At 40.2% G+C, this 14,084-nt stretch overlaps 1 protein-coding gene across 13 annotated transcripts in view; it reads left to right on the forward strand.

Moving 5' to 3' along the window:
• Positions 1-14,084, forward strand: part of HERC1 (HECT and RLD domain containing E3 ubiquitin protein ligase family member 1) — a 203,239-nt gene that overhangs the window by 20,086 nt on the left and 169,069 nt on the right. The window contains exon 1 of one of the 13 annotated variants that reach the window (XM_043471718.1): positions 1,322-1,342. The exons of the other annotated variants lie outside the window; for them this stretch is intronic. The gene's annotated coding sequence lies outside the window, so the exon portion shown is untranslated. Of the gene's footprint in view, positions 1-1,321; positions 1,343-14,084 lie in introns of those variants that run through there. 13 annotated transcript variants of the gene reach the window in all.

The raw sequence follows: 14,084 nt of genomic DNA on the forward strand, positions 1-14,084 counted from the left end.
TCATGGCCACTGGTGAGCTACAAATTAAGGCATCCTGCATTTGCTGACATTACTGTTTGCATTTCTGGAATAATTGCATCTATTTGCATAACAGATTGTTGAACTTGACAAATTGATAATTTGTTTTATTCTTTTGTTCTCAAGGGTTCTTTCATTAGGAAGTGTGTTGATGTTCTAAAAACCCCAAGATTGATAGCATCCATTGTTATAACGGTTACATTGAAAACAGAATAACTAAAAGTGTAGTAAATTTGCTCACAGCTAGTTATCAAACTTTCTGTACTAGAACATTTATTTTTATATATCACTCGTTGTCGAAAAAATGACTGTATTTCTAATGTTAGTGTATATTCTTGATGGAATGTAAAAGAAGGAAATTAAAGTAGTTCAGATTGCTTTCCTTTAGGATACATGTGGTGAACAATTAAAGAGCATACAGTGCCATACCTAACATTTACTTTTATAGTTTTCAGAGTACTTCTGTGTAAGAGAAATGGAAATTCCAAGATAAGAAAGATAACTGTGAGTAAAAGTTATTAGAACAGGTTTAATGGAATGGGGTGGAGGGGTTGGCGGGTGAGGATGTAGGTTCTGAATTTGTGCTGAAGGGGTTATAGGACTTGTTAGGTAGAGAGGAAGGGGTGGGCATTCTTGGGGGGTAGGCAGCAACATGAGTAAGGGTACAGAGTAGAAGTGAATGCATCCCAGATGAGTGATGGTAGGGATTGGTAGGAGAAGGAAACGGCAACCCATTCCAGTATTCTTGCCTAGAGAATCTCATGGACAGAGGAGCCTGGTGGGCCGCTGTCCATAGCATCACACAGAGTCGGACATGACTGAAGCGACTTGGCATGCAGCATGCATGCAGGGATTGGTAGGGAGCCTGCCTGACCAAAACAGAGGGCTACTGAGGAGCATGGGGTAGTTAAGATCTGATAAGTTAGAGTGAACAATTGATTGTGAGCCTTGGGAAGCAGAGTGAGGAATTCTAAGCCTAGGGAGCTGTATTACCGAGGGTCCTGGCAGCGAACAAACGGACTAGTTACAGAGATTTGGGTAGAGTTAAGGAAAGCATCAAGGGATAGTGAAGTTCCCAAGGCCTTGTAGTGTCCAGAAGCCATTGGTACTTTTAAGCCAGCAGGGACAGGAAAAGGAATACTGAAGCCTGATGAGAGCGGGAGCAGTGGAAGCCAAGGACCTATAGCCACAGGGGAAGGGTTTTTAGGTGGGGAGAAAGCCAGGGAAATAAGGACCTCGGTTTCTTTTTCTTTTCATCCTCTAGTGCCTGTCATTTGCCTGACCCAAATGGAAACTAGGGGAGCTTGGCAGTATAGTCCTCAAAGTAAGCATTCAGTTCAGCTCAGTCACTCAGTTATGTCCGACTCTTTGTAACCCCATGGACTGCAGCATACCAGGCTTCCTTATCCATCACCAACTCCTGGAACTTGCTCAAGCTCATGTCCATCGAGTCGGTGATGCCATCCAACCACCTCATCCTCTGTTGTCTCCTTCTCCTCCCACCTTCAGTTATTACCAGCATCAGGGTCTTTTCCAAGGAGTCAGTTCTTCGCATCAGGTGGCCAAAGTATTGGAGTTTCAGCTTCAGCATCAGTCCTTTCAATGAATATTCAGGACTGATTTCCTTTAGAATTGACTGGTTGGATCTCCTTGCAGTCCAGGGGATTCTCAAGAGTCTTCTCCAACACCACAGTTCAGAAGCATCAGTTATTCAGTGCTCAGCTTTCTTTATAGTCCCAACTCTCATATCTATACATGACTACTGGAAAAACCATAGCCTTGACTAGACGGACCTTTGTCAGCAAAGTAATGTCTCTGCTTTTTAGTATGCTGTCTGGGTTGGTCATAGCTTTTCTTCTAAGGAGAAAGTGTCTTTTGATTTCATGGCTACAGTCACTATCTGCAGTGATTTTGGAGCCTAGGAAAATAAGGTCTCCATTGTTTGCCCATCTATTTGCCATGGAGTGATGGGACTGGATGCCATGATCTTAGTTTTCTGAATGTTGAGTTTTAAGCCAGCTTTTTCACTCTCTTCTTTCACTTTCATCAAGAGGCTCTTTAGTTCTTCCTCACTTTCTGCCATAAGGGTGGTATTATCTGCATATCTGAGGTTATTGATATTTCTCCCAGCAATCTTGATTCCAGCTTGCGCTTTATCCAGCCTGGGATTTTGCATGATGTACTCTGCATATAAGTTAAATAAGCAGGGTGACAATATATAGCCTTGACATACTCCTTTCCCTATTTGGAACCAGTCTGTTGTTCCATGTTGGATTCTAACTACTGCTTCTTGACCTGAATACAAATTACTCAGGAGGCAGGTAAGGTGGTCTGGTATTTCCATCTCTTTCATAATTTTCCACAGTTTATTGTGATTCACATAGTCAGAGTCTTTGGCGTAGTCAGTAAAGCAGAAGTAGATGTTTTTCTTGAACTCTCTTGCTTTGTTGATGATCCAGCAGATGTTGGCAATTTGATCTCTGGTTCCTCTGCCTTTTCTAAATCCAGCTTGAACATCTGGAAGTCCATGGTTCACGTACTGTTGAAGCCCTCGCTTGAAGAATTTTGAGCATTACTTTGTCAGCGTGTGAGATGAGTGCAATTGTGCAGTAGTTTGAACATTCTTTGGCATTGCCTTTGGGATTAGAATGAAAACTGACCTTTTCTAGTCCTGCAGCCACTGCTGAGTTTTCCAAATTTGCTGGCATATTGAGTGCAGCACTTTCACAGCATCATCTTTGAGGATTTGAAATAGCTCAACTGGAATTCCGTCACCTCCACTTGCTTTGTTCGTAGTGATGCTTCCTAAGGCTCGCTTGACTTCTCATTCCAGGATGTCTTACTCTGGGTGAGTGATCACACCATCGTGATTATCTGGGTCATGAAGACCTTTTTTATGGTTCTTCGGTGTATTCTTGCCACCTCTTAATATCTTCTGCTTCTCTTAGGTCCATACCATTTCTGTCCTTCCTCGTGCCCATCTTTGCATGAAATGTTCCCTTGGTATCTCTGATTTTCTTGAAGAGATCTCTAGTCTTTCCCATTCTATTGTTTTCCTCTATTTCTTCAAACTGATCACATGAACTGCAGCCTTGTCTAACTCAATGAAACTATGAGCCATGCTGTGTAGGGCCACCCAAGACGGATGGGTCATTGTGGAGAGTTCTGACAAGACGTGGTCCACTGGAGAGGGAAATGGCAAACCACTTCAGTATTCTTCCCTTGAGAACTCCATGAACAGTATGAAAAGATAAGCCTTAAAGGGCACAAAAACAGAGTATAGAAGGGTAGAAGTTGTTTGTTTGGGAGACTGTGGTCAAATAGAGAGTGCCTAGCCCAGGATCCGTTTTAAATTACTGTAAATTTATAAGCAGAGGAATGTTATACTGAAAATGCTCCTGTAGGAAGACTTGGTTTAATGAATTTTGAGGATCATTTTAAGAAAAATCTCTCTTCAGGAGAATTCCAACTTGTAACAAAAAAATAGAAGGTTGTCTATTATCTGATTTATTCTTATAGACTCTACGCTGCTGCTATTGCTGGTAAGTCGCTTCAGTCCTGTCCGACTCTGTGCGGCCCCATAGACGGCAGCCTACCAGGCTCCTCTGTCCCTGGGATTCTCCAGGCAAGAGTACTGGAGTGGGTTGCCATTTCCTTCTCCAATGCATGAAAGTGAAAAGTGAAAGTGAAGTCGCTCAGTCGTGTCCAACTCTTCGCGACCCTGTGGACTGTAGCCTACCAGGCTCCTCCGTCCATTGGATTTCCCAGGCAAGAGTACTGGAGTGGGGTGCCATTGCCTTCTCCAATAGACTCTATGGACAATATAAATTTTTTTTTTAATTTTGCTGTAGAACTTCTTAGACCAGAATTAATTCATCTACTACAGAGAGTTCCTGAGATCTTGCAGCAAAAAAGATAGAATTCAAGTAGCTTAAAGGGACAGAAGAGGGATCAGTACAGAGAACCAGCCTTGCAAAGCTTGCCTGGTAGTAGAGTAGATGGGACAGTGGTGATGACGACAAGTACAGAAATAATAATAAATCAGGCAGAGTACGACAAATGTTATAAGATGTGTAATGGAAAGTGTTATTAGAGTTTAGAGGAGGAAGTGGTCAAATCCGTGTTGGTGAGTGCAGAGTGATTAAAAGGCTTCATGGAGAAAGGTGACCTTTGAGATCGGCCTTTGAAGGAGAAATATGGATTTTGACAGGTGAAGATTAGAGAGGTGAGGGCCATCAGTTTTGGGAATAGCGGGAACAAAGGCATCAAGGTCAGCGTGTTTGGTTTGTTAGAATTAGGATGTACCAGGGGAATTGTGGAAGATGAAATTGAAAGGCAAACTTGGCTCCCTCTGGATGGACTTAAACCCACAACAATGTCTTGTTTTCAGTTTCATAGGAAATGGAGAGCCATTGACTTCTTTATGGGTGGGTAATGAAATAACTGGTAAAACTGAGCTTGTAGAACATTAGCAGAAGTAGGTAGTATGCACTGGAATGGGTAGACTCTTTGGGAGCCCATTGCAGTTTCCCAAGGTAGGTTATGACAGCTGAAGCTGGGTGGAGCCAGTGGAAATGTTAAAAGAGGCTGGCTGCTGCTGCTGCTAAGTCGCTTCAGTCGTGTCCAACTCTGTTTGACCCCATAGACGGCAGCCCACCAGGCTCCCCTATCCCTGGGATTCTCCAGGCAAGAACACTGGAGTGGGTTGCCATCTACTTCTCCAGTGCATGGAAATGAAAAGTGAAAGTGAAGTCTCTCAGTCGGGTCCGACTCTTAGTGACCCCGTGGACTGCAGCCCACCAGGCTCCTCCGTCCATGGGATTTTCCAGGCAAGAGTACTGGAGTGGGGTGCCACTGCCTTCTCCGAAAAGAGGCTGGGGTGTAAAGGAAAGACCTGAGTCAGACTGTTACATGGTTTTGACTTAGGGTACTTGAGTTGAGGTATCAGAGGACCTGGTTTTTTAAGGATGTAGGAGGGTAGGATAGAAGAGCATTAGGAAGTAGAGAAGCTAGAAGAGATTGAAGTTAATTTTGGAATGGTGAGTTGAGGGTTGGCAGCATTGACATGGTGATGTCCATGAGGCTTCTGGAAACAGCACTGGTGCTCTGCAGAGATGCTGTCCAGAGATGTGGATTTGTGAGGTACCTGTGTAGTGATGGTTCACCTTTAGCAATGAAGATATATGGTTGGTGTAAAAAAGAAAAGTATTGAGGAAAAAAAAGAGGACATCTCAGAACCTTTGGGCATTAGGTGGACAAGAGGAGGTAAGAAGTCTCCCAGTTGTTGGGTTTAAATTTTTCTTTTTTTGGTCAACTTTAATGAATAGGGCTTCCCAGTTGGCTCAGTGGTAAAGAATCTGCCTGTTGATGCAGGAGATGCAGGTTTAATCCCTGGGTGGGGAACATCCCCTCAAGAAGAAAATGGCAACCCAAACCAGTATTCTTGCCTGGAAAATCCCATGGACAGAGGAGCCTTGCGGGTTAAAGTCTGTGGGTGTCGCAAAAGAGTTGGACACCACTTAGCAATTAAACAACAACAATGAAATATAATTAACATACAATAAAATTTACCACTAAGTGAAAATTTGACAAATTTTGACCAATATATGGTCATGAAACTACTACCACAATCATGATATAGGCCATGTTCATCATCCCCAGAAATTTCCACCATACCTCCTTGGAGTAGTTAATTCACTCTCTGTATTTCCTAGTCACTGGCAACCAGTGATCTGCTTTCTATCATTATAGTGTTGCTTCTTCTGGAATTACATATATATATATATATATATATATGGGCTTCTCTTGTGGCTCAGCTGGTAAAGAATCTGCCTGCAATGTGGGAGACCTGGGTTCGATCCCTGGGTTGGGAAGATCCCCTGGAGAAGGGAAAAGCTACCCACTCCAGTGTTCTGGCCTGGAGAATTCCATGAACTGTATAGTCCATGGGGTTGCAAAGAGTTGGACACGACTGAGCGACTTTATATGTGTATATATATATATATATATATATATGCTGCTGCTGCTAAGTCACTTCAGTCATGTCCGACTCTGTGTACCCCATAGACGGCAGCCCACCGGGCTCCCCCGTCCCTGAGATTGTCCAGGCAAGAACACTGGAGTGGGTTGCCATTTACTTCTCCAGTGCATTGGAGTGAAAAGTGAAAGTGCAGTCGCTCAGTCGTGTCCGACTCATAGCAACCCAATGGACTGCAGCCCACCAGGCTCCTCTATCCATGGGATTTTCCAGGCAAGAGTATGCTGGAGTGCGTTGCCATTGCCTTCTCCGATATATATGGAAGCATAGTTACATAGTCTTTTATGTCTGGCTTCTTTAACTAGTGTAGTTTGTTTGCGATTCATTTGCACTGTTGCTTACATCAGTAGTTCATTCATTTTTATTACCGAGTGACATGCCATTGTATTGATACACTGTAATTTGTTTATCCATTCATCAGTTGATGAATATTTGAGTTTCTAATTTTAAGCTATTATGAATAAAGCTGCTATGAACATTTACTTACAGATTTCTATGTGGTCATATGTTTTCTTTTTTCTGGACAAATACCTATGGAGTGGAATTGCTGCATGTATAGTAAATATAGTATATGTTTAGTTTTATCTACCAGTTTTCCACTCTATATTCTCAGTAGAAGTTCATGAGAGTTTTAGTTGCTCCACATCCTCACAAATACTTGGTATTGTCTGTTAGCCATTTTTGTGGGTTTGTAATAGTATTTCATTGTAGTTTTAATTTGCATCTCTCTAATGACTAATGTTGAGCATCTTTTTATATGCCTGTTTGGCCATTTACGTATCTTTGGTGAAATGTCTGTTCACATATTTTGTCCATTAAAAAAATTGTGTTTTCTTATTACTCAGTTGGAAGGGTTCTTTTTATATATTCTTGATACTGGTCCTTTGTTGGATACATGTTTTGCAAATAGGTTAAATTTGAGGCTGGCCTTTTCATTTTCTTAACAGTGCTTTTTGGACAGAAAAGTTTTTGAATTATGATTAAGTTCAGTGTATCAAGTTTTTGAGTCCTGTTTAAGACATTTTTGCCTAATATAAGGTTGCTAAGATTTTTTTCCTTCTAGAGATTTTTAGTTTTAGCTCTTACATTTAGGTCTATGGGCCAATTTGAGTTGATTTTTTTTGTAAATGGTATGAAATCATTTAAGGATCTTGAGAGAGTGGCTTGGAGGAACAGATTTTATCACAGCAACAAATAATAACTGAATTGGCAAACAATTCACTGAAACAGTCTGAGATTTTTAGTTTTTAGAAATTAAATGATGCAGAATGTGAAACGGTCACGATAGTTATAAGCAGCATGGTTTAGTGGTTGAGGGTGGATGTCACACTGCTCTGGTTTGAATCCTTACTCTGCCACTTACTTGTCAGTGTGGTGTTGGGTCACTGTTTAGCCTCTCTGTGCCTCCAGTTTCCTTTCCTTTGCAAATGGGAATAATAAGAGTACCTATTTCATAAAGTTCTGGGATTAAATAAGGTAATAGATGGAAAGGGTTTAGTACAGTGCCTGCCAAATAGAAAATACTCAGTGAATGTTAGTGGCTATTATTGCTCTGTTTACAAAGAGAATGTTAGAAAGCCACAGAATTTGGTAAATTCATTTGTAGGAACGATTACGTCTACTTCTGTGCTCAAATCCATCAACTTCCCTCACTAATTTATGTTTTAGAAAGAAAGGTAGTGCTATTTGGTTTCTTTTTCAGTCCTTTGATAGTTTTTTAAACCACAATTTTCATTCATGGCTTTAGTAGTTTGTATATATAATTAAATTTGGATTTGTGCATTGGACCGTGAGTAGAAAAAAGAACAATTGGCCTTTAGCGGTATAAATCATTACTGTAAATTAAAACAAAACAAGGCAACAGCAGTTTTTTGTTTTTTGTTTTTTTTCCTCTTTGCCAGTATTTAGCTGGTTCATCAGGATTGTGAATTGGTTGTTCTTGAATACAAGCAAACACCCATTGGTTTGATTCAGTTTTGTCTATAGTTCTTTACTTGCTGAATAAGCATGTCTGCTTCCTGGTTTATTTGACTAGTCTTTATTGATGTAGCAAAACAGTTTGTCAGCAAACTCAGCAAGTCCTTTCGTTTTCTAAGTGTACTCACTTTCTAAGTAGGGATAATAACAAGAAAAGCATTTTCCTTTTTTATCAACTGTTTACTTTTGTGCAGCTAAACATTGATAATTTGTGTGGCTTATTGAGTTAGAATGCCAAAATCAGTGTCAGCTTATTGAAGTCCTGGAGAAGGGACATACTTGGGGGCAGGGTGGGGAGAGTGAGCTCACAGTATACACTTCATTTTTAACTGCAGAACTTTGAAAATGGGCTGTCCCTCTTGCATTTCCAAAAGTGCCCTTGTTAAGTACCTTTATTGATTAAGTACCTTTATTGGTCTTTCTTATGTGACTCTCTAAATTCATAAATTCAGAGCTTCATACATTCATTTGTAGCTGTGCATGTGGCAGAGGGGAGATGGGGTATGACAGGTTCAGTTTTACTTATTTATGTATTTATTTATGTATGTTGTGTTTCATGGTTTGTGGGATCTTAGTTCCACGACCAGGTATCGAACCTGAACTGAGGCCCTTGGTAGTGAAAGTGTGGAGTCCTGACCATTAGACTGCCAGGGAATTCCCGACAAGTTCAGTTTTAAACATGATAAGTTTAAGAGATCTTCCTTTAAGATTTCTTTCAATCTAAGATTTAAGATCTGAGTGGTTATATCATGTTAGCAGTGGATGTTCAAGTCTGGAGTTCAGGAGAGAGACATTTAGACTAACTCAGTATATGAGAGGAAGGTAGCTAGAACTGTACAAACAAACAGAAATGTATGTACAGTGAGAGGAGGAGACAAGTGGATGGAAGACAGAATCCAGTGTCCATCTCCTGTGGTACCACCATACTTGGAATCAACTCTTTATGTCAGTTAAGAGTAGGGTAATACCTGGGTTTAAATTAGATTCTGTGTAAATAAGAAACCACAGACCCAGACTGCTTAAGCAAATGTTTATTGAGGTCCCTTTATGTGCTTTACCTTTATTTCTGAACATTAAGAATATAAGCAAAATTGACACAGTTTTTGCCCTCATGGACTTAATAGACTAACACGAGAGGACACTAAACAAATTGTCACATAAGTAGTATGTAATTGCAAACTCTGCAGAGTGCTGTGGAGGTAAAGTACTGGTTGTTGTGTGAGCATTGTAAAAGAGGGACCCGATCCTATCCGGGCACAGTCAGCGACAACTTCCCTGTGGAAGTGACATTTAATTCATATTAATAGTTACTGAGTACCAGTGCCTGGTGCTGGGCTGTTAAAATTGAGAGTTTGTGACTAGACAGTAACTGGGTGAGAGGGGCTGGGATGGGGAGGACAGGCTCTAAGTAGAGGGAGCATGTACAAAGGTTCTGCAATAGAAAGAAGCACGCTGCCTTTTAGGAATTGAACAGCTCTGGTGTGGCTAGAGAAGGGCGAGTGAGGGGGAGAGGTCAGTTCAGCTTCTGAAAAACATCTAACTTTGAAAATAGACTTTATTGGGACTCTCCTGGTGGTCCAGTGGTTAAGACTCTGAGCTTCTACTGCAGGGGTTGAGAGTTCGATACCTGGTCGGGGAATCCATGTGGGATCCCTGTGTCCCACGTGCCACACAGTGCAGCCAAAAAAATTAAAAACAAAAAAAGATTTTTAGCTCTGTTACAGAAAAATATTAAATATATACAAAAGTGGATAGAATATTTCCCAACATTTGTCTTCAACAGTTACCAGTTTGTGGCCACTTTATTTCAGTGTTTTCATTCAGTAACACTTTGGACACCAAATGTGTGGGTTTTTTCCTCACACCAACCAGTCCTGTAACTCTAGTCCTCCAATTTAACTCAGTGCTGATACTATCTGGAATTAGCACAGACCCCATAGATTAACGGCTTAGTCCCCAGATCTGTCCCCATTTGCCCCAGATGCCGGTGGCAAGTCCCAGGTTTATTTTGTATACAAAGTATACTCCGAAGTATACTTTGCAAGCTATACTTTTTAGCAACTGGCTGTAACTTGGGTGTTCCCAGTACCTTGTCAGGTTTGGTAGTTTGCTAGAATGGCTCACAACGCTCAATAAAACACTTTCCTTGCGTTTACTGACTTATTATAAAGGATACAACTCAGGAACAACCAAATGGAAGAGATGATTTGGGCAAGGTATTTGTGGGGGACAGGGGGTGGAAGTGTGGCTGAAGAGCTTCCAAGCCTTCCTTGAGCATACTGGAAGCTCTCCATACCTGGTCATTTAGGGGTTTTAATAGAGGTTTCATTATTTCATCACCATTGATTAAAGCATTGGCCCATTTGTGATTTAAGTCGATCTCCACCCTTCTCCCCTCCTGGAAGGTGGGGGTTGGGGGCTGAAAGTCTCAACTCTAATTATGGCTTGGGTTTCTGAGGACCTGCCCCCATTCTGAAACTATCTAGGGGCCCCAAGCCACCAGTCATCTTGTCAGCATACAAAAGATACCGCTCCAGTGATTAATTCCAAGGGTTTTAGGAGCTTTGTGCTTGAACTGGACAAAGATCGAGTATCTTCTTTTGTATCATACCTCATGCTCCTGTCCACTTTCCTTGCCTCTTGTATTATTTTGAAACAAATTTCAGATATCATATTCCAAAGGATTTTAAAGCAGAGGAGGGACACAATCAGGTTTGTTTTTTATTTTTATTTTTTTTTAAAGCACCACTCTGGCTAGGAGGCAAAGAAGGGTTAAGAGATTATTTTGCTGGTCCAGATGAGAGATAGTTATAGTTTGGATGAGGGTTGTGACAGTGAAAATGGAGATATATGGATAGATTTGAGAGCCTTTTAGGGGATGATAGTAAGTGCCAAAGTATGCACCCTAGGGTATGTGAAAATTCCAAGATGAAAAAGGGTAAATCTTGCCTACAATCGAGAAACAAAGCAGCCGCTAAGTAGCATGAATTAGTTGGTGTTGTGGAGAGGGTAGGGCATTCATAATGTATTTCTTTGATGAGTTTTTTTCAACTCTACAAACTTTGTTGACTTCAGTACTGCATTAGTAGTTACAGTTGATACATTCTGGTTCCTAAACTGTGGGTGGCCAGTTCATCCTGGAACCTCCTGCTTCTTTGCATTACTTGCATAGCTTTATTCTTAAGGCCATACTTCCAGGCCAATGATGACCAATTTCTGTGTTCTCTTAGTTACAGTGAAGCAGGCTTTTTACTTTTCTGAGCTACGGGTCTGGGCCTTGGTTTCACAGCATCCTCTCTGCTCCTCCCCCATGCAATGTAACATCTACTTTAAAAAAATATATATGTATTTGTTAAGATATATATATATATATGTATATATTTATGTATCAGTTCAGTTCAGTCGCTCAGTCTGACTCTTTGTGACCCCATGAATCGGCAGCACGCCAGGCCTCCCTGTCCATCACAAACTCCCGGAGTTTACTCAAACTCATGCCCATCGAGTCGGTGATGCCATCCAGCCATCTCATCCTCTGTCGTCCCTTTTTCCTCCTGTCCCCAATCCCTCCCAGCATCAGGGTCTATTTATGTGTAAAACATCAAATTTACCATCTTAACGACTTTTAAGTGTACAGTTCAGTGGTATTAAATATATTTGTAATGATGATGACTCTCATCATTGTCCATCTCCATAGCTATTTTTATTTTGTGAAAACTGAAAACTATTCCCATTAAGCAATAACTATTTATCCCCCTTCCTCCAAGCCCCTGACAACCACCATTCTGTTTTCTGTCTCTATGATTTTGACAGTATACTCTTAAGTACATCATATGAATGGAATCATACAGTATTTGTCATCTTGTGACTGGATTATTTCACTTACCATAACATCTTCAAGGTTCATTCATGTTGTAGTATGTGTTAGAATTTCTTTCCTTTTTAAGCCTGAATAATATCCTATTGTATGGATAATACCATGTTTTGTTTATCCATTCATCTGTTGATGGCCGCTAGGTTGCTTCTGTCTTTTAGCTTTTGTGAGTAATGCTGCCATGAACATGTGTTTACAAGTATCTGTTCAAGACCCTGCTTTCAGTTCTTTTGGGTATAACCTAGAAATGGAATTGCTGAATCATATGATAATTCTGTTTGTAATTTTTTGAGGACGCTGTACGGTTTTCTGGGTTTTGCAGGTGGCTCAGTGGTAAAGAATCCACCTGCCAGTGCAGGAGACAAGGGAGATGTGGGCTCACTCCCTGGGTTGAGAAGATCCCTTGGAGGAGGAAATGGCAACCCACTCCATATTCTTTTTTTTTTTTTAAAGATGGCTATAATTTTTTTTTATTTTTTAAATTATGAAAGTATGATAACACGTTTACAGGAGACTTGGAAAATGTAGCACAAAGTTACATATAGTTCCACTATATATTATAATTATTTTTTCAGTAGATAAATTAAGATTTTTAGTTGGAATTTCAATATCAAATCTCAAAAATTAATAAAATGAATAGACATAAAAGTAGAAAGATGTAGGACCTGAAAAGCACCATGAACCAATTCAACATAATTAAGATGTATAAAATTTTCACATAACAGCAGGACACAAATTCTATTCAAGTTCCCATAGACTCTACACCAGGAGACACTACAGCATATCTAGGGACATAAAACAAGGTGCGAAAATTTCATGGTCTCAAAGTATTGAAATCATATAGGGTCTGTTCTCTTATCACTGTGAAATTATGTTGGAAATCAATATCAAAAGATATTTGAAAATAAATCACATATTTTCAAGTGCAATGTGACATTTACCAAGAGAGATCTTTGACAGCCATTGAAAGCTTCAGTGAAGTTCAAGATTGAAAAAAACACAGAGGGTGATTGCAGAGAAGAATATGAAAATGAGAACATAATATCAAGGATATTTTTAGAACCCCATGCATTTGGAAATTAAATATCCACTTTTAAATGATATGACTCCAGTATTACTACCTGGAAAACCCCATGGACAGAGGAACCTGGTGGGCTATAGTCCGCCGGGTTGCAGAGGGTTGGACACAAGAACAGAACTGTTCCCACAGCCCCTGTACTGTCTCACACTCATGCCAGCCGTGCACAGGGGCGCCAGTTTCTCCACAGTGAGGTGGTATCTCATTGTATTAGTAGTTTCGATTTGCCTTACTTAATGATTAGTGATATTGACCTTTTCATTTGCTGATTGGCCATTTGTATATTTTCTTTGAAGAGAGATCTATTCAAGTTCTTTCCCCATTTTGAATTGGGGTTGGCTTATTTTGTTTTGTTACTGCTTTTAAGAAGTTCTCTGTATACCTTGGCTTTTAATCTCTTATCAGATACATGATTTGTAAATATTTTCTTCCATTCTGTGGGTTGCCTTTTTACTCCATTGATACTGTCTTTTGGTGAACAAAATTTAAAAATTTTCATGAAGTCAACTTTGTCTTTTGTTGTTGTTGTTGCTTGTGCCTTTGGTGTCATATCTAGGACTTCAGTGCTAAATGCAGTGTCCTGAAGCTTTTGCCTTATGTTTTCTTCTAAGAGTTGTAGGTCTTACAATAGGTCTTTGATCCATTTGAGTTAATTTTTATATATGGTGTGAGATAAGGGTTCAGTTTCATTCTTTGCGTGTGGATAATCAATTTTCTGAGCACCATTTGTTGAAAAGACTGTCCTTTTCCCATTGAATGTCTTGGCACCCTTGTCAAAAATCATTTGACCATATATGTGAGGGTTTATTTCTGATCTCTAGTCTGTTTTTTGGGCTCTTTGAGGCTCTTTTATTCTGTTCTTTGTTCTTTGTAGCAGCCTTTGAAATCAAGAAGTATAAGTCCTCCAGCTTTATTCTTTCTCAGGATTGTTTTGGCCCTTGAGATTCTGCATGAATTTTAGTATTCAGTTTGTCTATTTTTGCCCAAAAAATGTCCTTAGGATTTTGATAGGAGTTGCATTAAATCTGTAGATCACTTTGCATAGCATTGACATCTTCACAGTGTTAAATCTTCTAATCCAGGTACATTTGAAGTGTTTCTAT

The sequence above is a fragment of the Cervus canadensis genome, chromosome 6 (assembly GCF_019320065.1).
Source record: "Cervus canadensis isolate Bull #8, Minnesota chromosome 6, ASM1932006v1, whole genome shotgun sequence".
Classification (NCBI taxonomy): domain Eukaryota; kingdom Metazoa; phylum Chordata; class Mammalia; order Artiodactyla; family Cervidae; genus Cervus; species Cervus canadensis.